General features: G+C 38.6%; 1 protein-coding gene and 1 long non-coding RNA gene across 5 annotated transcripts in view; one reads left to right on the forward strand and one right to left on the reverse strand.

Moving 5' to 3' along the window:
- Positions 1 to 14,343, forward strand: part of LOC115219080 (cytochrome P450 3A24-like) — a 119,868-nt gene that overhangs the window by 2,273 nt on the left and 103,252 nt on the right. The gene's annotated exons all lie outside the window — the stretch shown is intronic.
- Positions 8,491 to 14,343, reverse strand: part of LOC115219081 — a 69,655-nt gene continuing 63,802 nt past the window's right edge. For 2 of the 3 annotated variants that reach the window (XR_003882288.2, XR_005001815.1), the window contains exon 3: positions 8,491 to 9,780. This is a non-coding gene — a long non-coding RNA (uncharacterized LOC115219081). The remainder of the gene's footprint in view (positions 9,781 to 14,343) is intronic. The other variant, XR_005001816.1, reaches the window with a different exon arrangement.

Raw genomic sequence — 14,343 nt, forward strand, 5'->3', positions numbered from 1 at the left:
TCATGCATGTAATTATGCATGTGTATGTCTGCACATGTATGCATGCATGTATCTTTATGTATATATGTGTACACATGTATATACGTGTATGTATGTATGTATGTATGTGTAATAAATTCTTTAACTTTTGAAGCTGTTCTATAAATAAACCGCTAATAATCCACCGTAATTATCTCCATTAATTACATAAATCACATCGGTACACAATAACATTTTTTTCCTATAATTTTTTCTGTTTTTTCTTAATTCATTTTTCCCCCTTTGAATTTTGAACTATTTGGACTTTAAAATTATATCTATTCGGAACAGAAATCTTAAAAGTGTCTTTAACTCGTTTCTCATCCAAGCTGAGCATTAACTTTTCTCCACAAAATCGCCAAAAAGTTCATTCTTTCTTATTTAATTAATAAGGCGGGGAGCTGGCAGAATCGTTAGCACGCCGGGCGAAATGCTTAGCAGTATTTCGTCTGTCTTTACGTTCTGAGTTCAAATTCCACCGAGGTCAACTTTGCCTTTCATCCTTTCGGGGTCGATAAATTAAGTACCAGGTCGATAATTAAGTACTGGAGTTCATCTAATCGACTGCCCGCCCCGCCCTCAAATTTCGGGCCTTGTGCCTAGAATAGAAAAGTTCTTATTTAATTAATATGTTACTCAACCATTTTCCCCCCTATCGACCCCTTTGATTCCGGCTTCATTCTCCTGGACCTCCAGAGCCATCTGCTGGATATAAAGAAAAATCCTAATGTATTTTTAGAATGAAATATTATTAGGAATTGTATTTTAAAAATGATTTTAAATATTTTGTATATCATAAAAATGTAATTCACTGCACATAAATTTTAACAACAAAATCTTTTATGGACCCCGGATAAGAACCCTTGACTGAATAGATCGGAGTTACTGATTTCATATTTTGGCAAGGGCCAACAATTTCGGGTAAGGGATTAAGTCGATTACATCGAACCCAGTACACAACAGGCACTTATTTTATCGACCCCGAAAGGATGAAAGGCAAAGTCGGACCTCAGCGGAATTTGAACTCAGAAAGGTAACGACGGACAAAATGCCAACTCGACGTCTTACAACAGATTGTAATTATTTATGAGTCGTAATTACTGACTGGAAATCTAAAATAAATAAACTAAAGCATAAAAACATAAAGTTACTTGTTGGACGCGTGGTGGGACTTTTTTTTTTACACTTTGATATTACATACTCACACACACACACAGGTACGACCTCCGAGAACAATTTGGCAAAAAATCGATGCTGCTTTCAGTTCCCACCTGGGAAGAGCAAAGGGGGTTTCCTTTCCCCATTCTACCGTCAGTAATTCACGGGACCCTTACATGTCCAGACCAAAGACCGATACACTGGTTGCCCCCCACCCTCGCTCTCTGTATATATATATATATAAAAGTAAATAAATGGAATTGAACGCAGATGTTATTCAAATTCTTTTACTTTCGACAAATGTTTCGAAGACAACATTGGTTTTATTCCAAAGGTTCTCTTCTTTCCTGATGTGAAGATTACATTATTTTACACCGCTTATTCCTTTTACACCGCTTATACATTGTCTTCGAAACATATGTCGAAAGTAAAAGAATTTGAATAACACCTGCGTTCAACTCCATTTATTTACTTATACTACTCAAATTACTGCACATTAACCCGGAGTTTCTATCTTTGAATAGGTCGCTACGTCCTTGTTACTTGCGTGAATTTTGCTACCCTGGTAACTGTTTATTGAATTTTCCGTGTTAACTGAAAACAAAGGATAATTCATTCATCCATTTATATATTAACAAGAACTCACTACTTGAATGGACCATAAACAAAACTTGACTTAAACAGGATTTAGATAATCCTATCAGGTGGTGCTATTAAGTAAAACATGGCCTGGACCAATCTTTGGTCGAAACATATCTAAGTTTTATATATATACGCACATTTTTTTTATTCTCTCCTTGTTTCTTTCTGTATCCCTTTCTGTAGAAGAGCGTAGGCACGAAACGTAAAAGACTTTAATTCCTGAGGGTTATAGAAATACATGTTTGTTTTATACACCACCTGACTTCGTCTTTTTTTTTTTTTTCGTGAACTCTCCCTATATATATATATATATAATATATATATATATATATATATATATATATATATATATATATATATATATATATATATATATATACATACACACACAGAGAAAGAGAGAGATCAGGAAAAGGTAAAAGTTATTTGATAACCATTTGGCTTTGATAGGACATGAGGTAAAGTTCGGTCAGACGGTCTTCTGATTTCCGATGAGACAGGCACCGACCAAACTACAACTTATAGAACTGAGTCAGAGTTTTTATTAAACAACTTCTATCTTGTTTCGGTTGTAAGACTACGGCCATGCTGGGGCACCGCTTTGAAGGGTTTCGACTCACGAACAAATCGACCCCAATACTTTTTTTTGGTTCAAACCTGATACTTATTCTATCGGTCTCATATTTTCTGAACCACTAAGTTACGGGGTCGTAAACATACCAACACCGGTTGTCAAGCAGTAGTGAGGAACAAACACAAACATACATACATACATAAATACATACAAGCATGCGTGCATGTATGTATGTATGTATGTATGTATGTATGTATGTATGTATGTATGTATGTATGTATGTATGTATGTAAAGGTATGTAGAAAAATACAACATGGACAAGAACGTATAACTCTTAGAAGACGATACAATAAACACGGACAGGACATTCGAAACCCTCAGTCTTCAGTCAAGAACCGGATCATCGTAGTAATTTCGGCTAATTAATCTTGAGATTACTAGATCACGGCCAGCCCTCCAAGAAAAACTAAGCAACGAGCATTAGAAAAACTAAGCTGGGAGCGTAGATTTCCTGGAAGAAGGATCGAATGCATACGGACACCAGGACAGCAAAAGGGACGAATATAAAAAAACAAAAAAATAATGGAATACAGAAACATGAAATACAGAAGCATTAACGGTGAAAACAACAAGTGTCTTACGACTGATAACAAGCAAGTATGTATGTATGTATGTATGTATGTATGTATGTATGTATGTATGTATGTATGTATGTATGTATGTATGTATGTATGTATGTATATGTGTGTGTGTGTATGTGTATTATGTATGTATGTATGTGTATGTATTATGTATGTGTGTGTAAGTGTATTATGTATGTATGTACGTATAAGCAAAGCACTGGTCGGTCCGGGGCTATGGTAGAATACACTTGTGCAAGACGTCGCGCAGTGGGATTGAACCGAAGACGACATTTTCTGTGTCCCTTTCTGTAGAAGAGCGTAGGCACGAAACGTAAAAGACTTTTTCTATTCCTGAGCATTACACTAATACATCTGTTTGTTTTGTACACCACCTATCTTCGTCTTTTGTTGTTTTTTCGTGAACTCTCCCTATATATATATATATATATATATCGATCTAATTAATTGCATTTCTGACAAACCCTACCGAAGATTTATAGATGTAAGTGTAAGTAAAACTACATATTACATTAGTAATGAAACAATTGTATAGAGTCAATCTATTTTATTCGTTGTATTTCACTTTCCTTCCGTTAAATGTATGTTGATTCTAGTTGGAAACAGATCTTCTGTGGTTGCTTCGGAGCTATTTTTAGCACTAGAGTTATCCACATAGTGGATAACTCTCTAATAATTTATGTATAAATTTGTATTTTCTCCGTAGTTTTTTGTGCTAAGCCACTTGGTGTTAAATTAATGGTATTAAATTAATATCGATTTTTCACCCTCATTTATATTATATATATATATATATATATATATATTATATATATATATATATATATATATATATATATATAGGAACTCTCCCTATATATATATGTGTATGCTGGGCGTGCGAGTATAGAATGTGGAGATGCTCCAATTATTATCGATTTTAAAGACAAAAATGTATTGGAATTTGGTTTTCCCTTGTTACCGAGACAAATCAATGGTAGGATGTGACAAAGTGCTGCTAATTCCGCAATTTACCATTGTTAACGGTGTGGGTCACCCGTATAAACCTTATTCCGTCACTAATTGGTTCCACCCCCCACATATACACATACCGTATCTCTTCAGTTCCTCACCTGCGTTAGTTCTATTTCTCCCTTGAAATCGTTTACTCCGTTCCTCCCTGGCCCATTCAGCAGACAGGGGGAAATCTGAGACATAATCTTTAGAAATATAGAAATAATTCTTTCTAATTTTTGCACAGAGATAGCAATTGTGTGTGTGTGTAAGGAAGCAAATCGATTACATCGCTCCCAAACTTGATTCCTACTTTATTTTATCGACCCTAAAAGTATGAAAAGCAAAGTTGGCCACGGTGGGATTTGAACTCGGAACAAAGATGTAATAAATGCCGTTAAGGCATTCTGTCTGGTGTGCCAACGCTTCTATCCGTTTGCCGTCTTAGAAAGAAGAATTAACCCTTTCCGCTATAGTCACGAGGCCGGAAATTTGGGAATGGGATTTGTCGATACCACCGACCCCGAAAGGACTAAAAGCAAAAATAGATCGCGGCAGGATTCGAACGCAAAGACGGCCGAAATGCCATATGAATTTCCCACTAGCGCGCTAACGATTCTGCCAAGTTTTCCACCTTAGAAAGAAGGAATAAAAAAGAAGAGGCGAACGTACTTCTGTTGGAGTCCTGGACAGACAGAAAGGAAGGAATGGTCACGGTTGGGCTATCTTTGATCATGGAACTGCTCGTTCAGTGCTGAACAGGCGCTAATGACGCAACATATGATGCAAAGTAGGAAAGGTGGAGGCACATGGCCTAGTGGTTAGAGCAACGGACTCGCGGTCGAGGGATCGCGGGTTCGAATCTCAGACCGGACGATGTGTGTGTTTATTGAGCGAAACACCTAAGCTCCACGCGGCTCCGGCAGAAGGTAATGGCGAAACTTCAGCTGACTCTTTCGCCATAACTTTCTCTCACTCTTTCCTCCTGCATCTTGCAGCTTACCTGCGATGGACGGACGTCCCGTCCAGATGGGGAACTTATACGCCAAGAAACCGGGAAACAGGCCCTTATGAGCCAGGCATGGCTCGAGAAGGAACAAACAAACAACAAAGTAGGAAAGGTGCCAACGACGACAATAGCCTTTCTATGTCTTTTCTTTTCTGCTATAGGCACAAGGCCTGAAATTTTGAGGGGTTTTGGGTGGACAATTGAATACTTGACTGGTACTTTATTTATCGATCTCGAAAAAAGATGAAAGGCAGCATTTGAGCTCAGAAAGTAAAGACGGATGAAATGCCGCTAAGCATTTCGTCCGGTCGTGCTAACGATCCTGCTGCCTTAACTACGATGGTAATATTAACAGCAACAACAACGAAGATGTCGACGGCGGCGGCGGAGATAAAGAATACACACAACGACCCGTTTTCGGCGCAACAAAAAGCCAAACCCTAAACATCGGCTGTGGGTATTCATTGCCTTCGCCGGCGACAGCAACAATAACTTGACTGACGACCTTATAAGCAGAGAGAAGCTCAACCTTTATGCCTGCTAGAAATAGCAGCAATCAAATGTCCTTCAAATCACACCTCACTGTTTAAGAGGGGATATACACATTATGACCCATCAGTGACAGTTAAACTATGTACGGCCAGGGGGCAGTCGTGAGTTTGCCTGTTCAAGCTCCTGAGTTCCTGAGTGCCTATACGGGCTTATACACTAAACCCAAAAGTGCTGTCCCCTTTAAAGTGTCACCCGAGGGAAAATGCACCCCTTGACCCCTCACTATGGGTACACATTGGAAAACATAATCCTGAATAGTCACTGTTTGACCGATTATGATTATAGGTCTGTTGAGTCAGCGACCAACCTAGGGTTAAACAGCAACAAGAATAACGTGGGATTTGCAGAAGGTTTGGCTGTTATTTCTAACAGGTCAGGTGAGCACGTAGGTTGGTAGGGGTCGGGGTGTCCCTTTGCTCGTTTGTAGCATCTATTGTTGAGTCACTGGTTAACTATGATCAATGACATTCCAGCTGTGACCATCCATCCTTTTATGGGTATCTATTACTACATTATCAAATGCATCCATCCATTCCTTTTTAAAATGCTGGGGTGCTTGTTTTGAGACCGATTTGGCTGCTCTTTTTAGCAAGTCCGGCGACCATATCAAAGCTTCTTTCTTAGCGTCTACCTATTGTTATTGTTGTTGTTGTTTGTTTGTTTGTTTGTTGAGCGAAGCGGTCTTCATCCCAGGTGGGAGAAGTCCGAAATGTGGTCCTTTGCTATTCGTAAGACCCACAGAAGAGAAAGCAGGCCAACCCCCGACACCAAGAGCATCGACGGATGGATGAATGCGCATCCAGGCTCAGCAGTTCCGTAGGAAGTCGGGGACAAGAAACAGGAAGAAAGAGTGAGAGAAAGTTGGGGCGAAAGAGTACAACAGGGGTCGCCATGTTGTTGTTGTTGTTGTTGTTAAGATGGGTGAGCTGGTAGAACCATTAGAGTGCCAGACAAAATGCTTAGCAGCATTTCTTCCAACTTTTACGTTCTGAGTTCAAATGCTGTTGTGGGTCGACTTTGCCTTCCATCCTTTTCGGGTCAATGAAATAAGTACCAGTTAAGCAGTGGGGGTCGATGTAATTGGCTCACACCCTCCCCTGACCTTGTGCCAGAATTTGAAATTGTTGCTGTTGTTGTTTAGCCCCAGGTCAACCTTGAGCCTATCATTAAACAGCATCCCAACCATAAGCATCCTGCCTTCATCATCATCATCATCATCATCATCCATCAGGCTGGAATGGTTCCGGTTGGGTGGTTTGACAGGATCTGAGGCTGGAGGATTGTATCTTGCTCCAGTGGCTTCTTTGATATGCTTTCTACAGTTGGATGCCCTTCCTAACGCCAACCGCTTTACAGACGGTATTGCAAGGCGGCGAGCTGGCAGAAATGTTGGCATGCGGAGCGAAATGCTCAGCAGTATTTCGTCTGCCGCTACGTTCTGAGTTCAAAACCCGCCAAGGTCGACTTTGCCTTTCATCCTTTCGGGGTTGATTAAATAAGTACCAATTATGCACTGAGGTCAATATAATCGACTTAATCTGTTTGTCTGTCCTTGTTTGTCCCCTCTGTGTTTAGCCCCTTGTGGGTAGTAAAGAAATAGGTATTTCATCTGCCGCTACGTTCTGAGTTCAAATTTCGCCGAGGTCAACTTTGCCTTTCATCCTTTCGGGGTCGATTGAATAAGTACCAGTTATGCACTGGGGTCAATATAATCGACTTAATCCGTTTGTCTGTCCTTGCTTGTCCACTCTGTGTTTAGCCCTTGTGGGTAGTAAAGAAATAGGTATTGTGTTCCCCTTCAATGGTACCAGCACCTGTGAAGATCCCTTCATAACTTGCAAGGCCAAGGTCCTAAAGTGGCCCCTATAACTGGAGAATGAAATCTACAGTGTGGTGATGTATAATAATTTGAGTGAAGCAGGGAGTTGTGTATATGATAACCACAATTTGATCCTTGTTGAACAAAACATGACTGAGAAGGGAATTGCTGTGGATTATTGCCTTAAGAAGAAGTGTTGTGAAGTATTTAATACTGTCTTGGTGGTGATGGTGGTGGTGGGACAGAATGAATAGTGGCAGAGTTGGGTGGAGGTATGTGTGTAAAAGTGAATAAGCAAAAGAAAATTGCCTTCAGGGGTGCATTTTGCAGGTGCTACAGAGATTTGGAATTATTGGTTTCCAATTTTGGCCCAAGGATAGCAATTTTAGGGGAAGGGGACAGACCAATTACGTTGACCCCAACAACTCAGCTGCTAGTTATTTTATTGAACCTGAAAAGATGAAAGGCAAAGTTGACCTCGGTGGAATTTGAACCCAGAACATAAAGAGAGATGAAATGCCGCTGAGTATTTTGTCTGGTGTGCTAACAGTTCTGCCAGCTCACCGCCTTGATAATAATAATAATAGTAATGATAATGATAATAATAATAATAATAATATTAATGATAATAATAATAATGATGATGATGATGTTGATGATGATGATGATTTCAAATTTTTGCCACAAGGGCAGCTTGGGGGAGGGGATTAAGTTGATTACATAGACCTCAGTGCATAGCTAGTACTTATTTACTCAACCCCAAAAGGATAAAAGGAAAAGTCAACTCTGACAGAATTTGAACTCAGAACGTAGCGACAGGTGAAATGCCACTAAGCATTTCATCCAGCGTGCCGCCTGCAATAATGATGATGATGATGACGACAATAATAATTTAAGTAATAGTAATAGTAATAATAATAATAATAATAATAATAATAATGTTTTTTTATTAGCCACAGAGGCTACTAGCTACATTACAGTGAATGAGTGTTATGACAGAGATGTTACAAAATAGCTGTGGATGAACAAGACAAAGTTAATTATCTGAAATTAATTATCTGAAGTTATTCTCTTTCTCTTAAGTTTTTTTAAAATTTTATTTTCTTCTCCTGTTTGTCCTAAGTCTTCAGCAATCTCCAACATCTGCTTGTTTTTTATCTCCTCTTTATTATCCTAAGACTGTGGGGTTACACAACTGCTTATAGCCTCTCAGTCAGTTCTTGGGCAAGGGGACAAGATGATTTATTTTAACAGTTCCAGACCTGTGCCTTGTAGTGCCCTAAACCCAACAGAACTCCCCATACACTGCTACTGCTGCTTTCTCAAAAGTCCTGTTAGGGTTTAGCTATTGAGACAGAAACACATGTCCAGTTGTGTCCAGTTCTTCTGGACTTAAACCCTTAAATTACCTTCACTACTATAGGTGTAGCAACAGGACTTTCTGCTCTGAACAAGCATCCAGAAGGCTTTCTTCTTGCTTTCCACTACAAAACATAGTTCCGGGATTATTTTATCATCATCATCATCATTTAACGTCCGTTTTCCGTGCTAGCATGGGTTGGACGGTTTGACCGGGGTCTGGGAAGCCAGGAGGCTGCACCAGGCTCCAGTCAGATCTGGCAGTGTTTCTACAGCTGGATGCCCTTCCTAACACCAACCACTCCATGAGTGTAGTGGGTGCTTTTTACGTGCCGCCGGCACAGGTGCCGGGGGGGGCTGGCAACAGCAATGATCGGTTGGTGATTTTTACGTGCCACTGGCGCGGCGCTGGCATCGGCTACGTACAGATGGTGCTTTTTACGTGCCACTGGCACAGGTACCAGGGGAGGCTGGCAACGGCCATGATCGGTTGGTGCTTTTTATGTGCTCTTGGAAAGTCAGGAGGACTATTACATCCATACTGACATATCACCTGACCCCATATCAGTGTTGACCACTGGATGTATTGTATTATGAAAGTGAACCCCAAACTAGGTTTTGGTATTGTCCCTTTTATCCTTTACAATTTAACCTGAAATACTGCGAGATTAGTTTGTAGGTAAGGAAGGGCCGCTAATTAAGTTTATCATTACATACCATCATCACTTTTAAAACAACACATATAGCACCCCTAGGTACTTCAGCATCTTTTGCAGGAGTTCACAGTTCTTGCATTAATGAGAGATGCTTAAATTGTCCATTGAATTGCACAAGAAAGACCTCTGTGGAATTGGTAATATACAGATCAGATACCCTCTTTCTTTCTCATGCCTGTGTCATAAATTCAGGTAGAAAAAATACCCTTTTTTTCTCTCATAATTTTTACAAGTGTAAACATGTAAACCCTTTCATCAAAATGGTGCTGCATGTCTAGAACTGGTCTCTTTGATGTATCTGCAAAAGAAGAAATTATTTCTCCAATCAAATTTGAATTTGGCATTTTTTTTTGTTTAGTATATGAGAGTACTGTAGTTGTTTTGGCTTTTTGTTGTTAGAAAAATTCACTACATTTGTTCACGCTTGTGCCATTGTTAACAGCAAGATCCTTTTTAAAAAAAAAAAAACACGGAAGACTTGCTTTCCAGTATTCTTGTTAATTTCTGTGTTTGTTTTATTTGTTTTGTAGTTTTCATTTTTACCTTTATTTTTCATGGGTGCTGCACGATTTCTCAAAGCTGTTTTATGTGTTTATATTGACAAATAAAAGAAGAATAAATACGAGGGGGTACCCAAAAGTAACTGGAAACATTCTCTGTGGGACAAACCCATTGTAGTTCAGGCTTCCACCACTAGAAGCCACTTGATGTGATCCTCAGGCATCATCAGTCTGCCAACCAACATCATCATGTGGAGTCGTACTGCCACATGATGAATTTTTGTTTTGCAGTGGATCCCCTTGTTCCAAATAGATAAGAGTTATGAATTGCCCCTTTGTAGGATGTGTGGCAGCAGAAACAAGACAATCTCAAACATTGCGATTGAGTGCCGCAAGATGGCCCAAAAGCACTACAAAAGGAGGCACGATAACATGGCTAAGTTTGTCCACAGGAGGCTATGTGAAAAGTATGGCCTGAAGAGAGCATGGAAATGGTACAAACATGAACCAGAAAACAATTAATATAAGATACTGTGGGATTTTACAATCCAATGTGACTCCCTAGTTGATGCTCAGAGACCAGATAATGTCGTAGATAAAGGAAAAAAGGAAACCAAGATCATAGTTATTGGAATACCTGGAGATGCACGCATAAGTGACAAAGAAATAGAAAAGATCAAAAAGTACAGAATACTAAAAGACGAAATTGCAAGAATGTGGACTATGAGGAGAGTGTCGGGAGAGTGTTTGTCATTCCAGTGATTGTATGGGGCACTCGTAGCACTGACAACCAGGTTCAAGAAATATGTCAGACAAATCAGAATTGACATGAGAGCAGAGCAAGGGCAAAAAAACTGCTCTGTTGGGAGAAGATTGATGCTTGGATGTCGAATGTCTTTCATGATAATTAACAACCAAGTATCAAAGCTTATAATGTGCAGAAAGAGACCCTGTGACACCTCTTACAACAGGCGATTGTCTGCTCTCACAGAATCAACCAGAGCAAACAAGATCAAATGCTCTGAAATGTAAAACAATGATGATAATCATAATAATCATAATAATAATAATAATAATAATAATAATAATAATAATAATAATAATAATAGTAATAATAACACATAACAAAAACACCAGGACTTACAAACACATATAACATACAGAAAATTGCACCACTAGGCACTGCACACATCCTATGCAGAACACTTTCAATACAGTAACCATCAGAGCATCAGAACAAACCACAGCACATACCCAAGGCACACAGAGCTGCGCTCGGTAGTGAAGTGAAAGCACATTATAAAAATAAAACTACTGAATGATAATGATGATGATAATAATAATAATAATAATAATAATAATAATAATAATAATAATAATAATAACAACAACAATAATAATGATAATAATTGGAAAATATGTGAATACTACAAAATCAGCACTCTTGCTGAGCCAGTTGTTGAAGGTAAAAATGTCACTATCCTCTGGGATTTTCCAGTGAACACCGACAGAACAATCCAGGCTAATCAACCAGACATAATTATTAAAGACAGGCAAGAAAATATTTGTAGACTAATAGATGTAAGTGTTCCCACTGATAAAAAATATATCTGTCAAGGAATTTGACAAATTAAGTAAATATAAGGACCTGGAAATTGAAAATACAAAAGCTGTGGCAACTTAAAGCAAGAACTGTCCTTGTTATTGTAGGTGTCCTAGATATGATAAAAATGGGATGTCAGAAACATCTAAATAACATCCCAGGAGAACCATGTCTCAGACAAATCCAAAAGATTGTGCTGACAAGTTCTGCTCACATCCTCAGAAAGACCCTATCAATTTAAATGTCTGTGTTTTATTACATGAAGATATTTTACTACTGCCCCAGCCACTTCCCCTCCCCAAGCTTTCAGTCATACTGTAACATCTCTTATCCTTCACTCGCCCCAGGACGCTGGGTGTGATCAGCAAGTGACTGTAACAAACATACAGATTAAAAGTAAATAACAATAATAATAATAATAATAATAATAAACCAGACATTGTTGTGAAAGACCAAACCAATAATATCTGTTTATTGATTGACATGAGCATACCTTGTGACCATAATAGTTTGGCAAAAGAATTTGATAAGCTCAGAAAATATAAAGATCTGCTGATTGTAATTTAAAAAAGGTGGCATCTCAAGACATTTACAATACCAGTAATTGTAGGAGCACTTGGAATGATCAAAAAAGGAACTGAAAATTATTTGTGGATGATCTTTGGCTTACCATCCATGCAGGAAGGGCAAAAGATTGTCTTAACTGGAAACTGGTCACATGTATTGAGAAGAGCATTGTCGCTGTGAATTTTCTTCCTTTTCTCCCCTTTATTTTCTTTTTTTTCCTTCTTTCCTTTTTCTATCACATGACTTTGTAGCTGAACAATCTGGTGTGTTTCTCTGCCCCAGGTGTCAAGAAGACACTCAGCAAGAAATGGAAACAGAATTGAAAGAAAATGATAATGAAAATAATAACAAGAGCACTCAACGATTAGCCAGAAATGATTTTTAAAATGAGAATATCTGAAATAAACTCGACTGCTCTCACTAACAAGAATACTAAAAAATGAACTCAAAAATTAAGTAAAAACAACCTGGAAAAATAATCCAGAAGGCTTGTCTGGTACCTGATCGATTCCAATGGTAGTCATGGAATGTGAAGGTGGGTGTGCAGGCCGTGTTTGTAATGCTGTGCATGTGTCATCTGCAGTGGGAACAGGGTCAGTTTTCTCTAAGCAGACCTTTTTTTAGTCTATCCACTGATATAGTGTCTTTACGACCATTAAGGTCTATAGTAAAAAATTTATCCATGCGGGAAAGAAAATGGAAAGGACCTGCATACGGTGCTGTTAACGGCGGTTTAACACTATTGTTGCACACAAAAACGTGAGCCCAAGAAGTAAAGCTTCCTTCAAGGCAGAGCTAGAAATGCAATTGTCAAGTAGGTCAGAGGTTTTAAACAGGAGCGATAAATTTGAAATTGGTAAAACTAAAAATTGTCCAGGATAAATTAAATTTATTATTGCTATTATGTTAGTGTTATTTAATTTCTGAACGGTTTTACTACCATTTGTTTATGTAGTTTGATTTCTTTATCCATCTACTAAGATAGAGATACGGGTAAATTAATAATAGAGAAATGAAAATAAAACTTTGGAAACAGCAATGCCACCATAATTTACGTGGAAACTATGAGCGTGCTTTCATGGAAGATAATCAGAGAAAGACATGAATGTAAAGTAAATATAACAAATAATCCAGAATCCTTGTCCAGTACCAGATCGATCCCAAAATCTAATCAGTTTCTGCCAGTCATGATTTCATCCGAATCCAGCCAGCAGTTCTTGAGATATCTTGTCCACAGACAAACAAACAAACAAACATGACTGAAAACAATACCTCCGCCTTCGCTTAGGTGGAGGTAATAATAATATCTTCCATGATAACTAACAACCAATTATCAAAGCTTATATTATATGAACAGAGACACTGTGAGACTTCTGACAACGGACTTGTTATCCACTCTCACAGAATCAACCAGAACAAACAAGATTGAGAATTCTGAGAAGTAAAACAACAACAACAATAATAATATGCCCTGATGCAGTACCAGGCAGTGGCTCTCATGGCTTCTGATCTTAACTGATTGGAAGTGTTATCATGTACATTGTTTTGTCTTGGTATAAAAGATGGGCTACAGCAAATATTCTGCTCAATACCACAGATTTGCTTGTCAGTTGTTTGACCTTAACCAGTTGAGCATGTCCCTTAGTGGCTGACGATATGTGCATCTCTGATCACGAGCAGAAGTAGTGGGGGAGCATCATAGCCATGTGTTGAGAGGGATTCTTTGGGGTTTGAATAATTCACCTCTGGAAACATGGGTGGTTCTTTCAACATCCTTAAACAACCCTTATTCAGGGACCTTTTGTGCGGGATGGGCTACTCAACCTGAAGAAAATTCTAACTGGGCCCCACCTGCAAGGTCATGTGCTGTTTATCTTGATATGAGATCACCATGTCATGCACATATGGTTGTGATGCATGTGCCTGGTGTACCCTTATCAGACGGGTAGTCATGATGGGTATATTGGGCTTCGTATATTTTACCCCAATGTCACTTTGATGGCATGAACTGCTCTCTCACTCAATAATAATAATAACAATAATAATAATAATAATAATAATAATAATGATGATGATGATGATGATGATGATGATAATAATAATAATGGTTTCAAATTTTGCTACAAGAGCAGCCATATTGAGGGAGGGGATGGGTCGATGTAATCGACCCCACTGTTTCACTGGTACTTAA

Source organism: Octopus sinensis, linkage group LG14, assembly GCF_006345805.1.
Source record: "Octopus sinensis linkage group LG14, ASM634580v1, whole genome shotgun sequence".
Classification (NCBI taxonomy): Eukaryota; Metazoa; Mollusca; class Cephalopoda; order Octopoda; family Octopodidae; genus Octopus; species Octopus sinensis.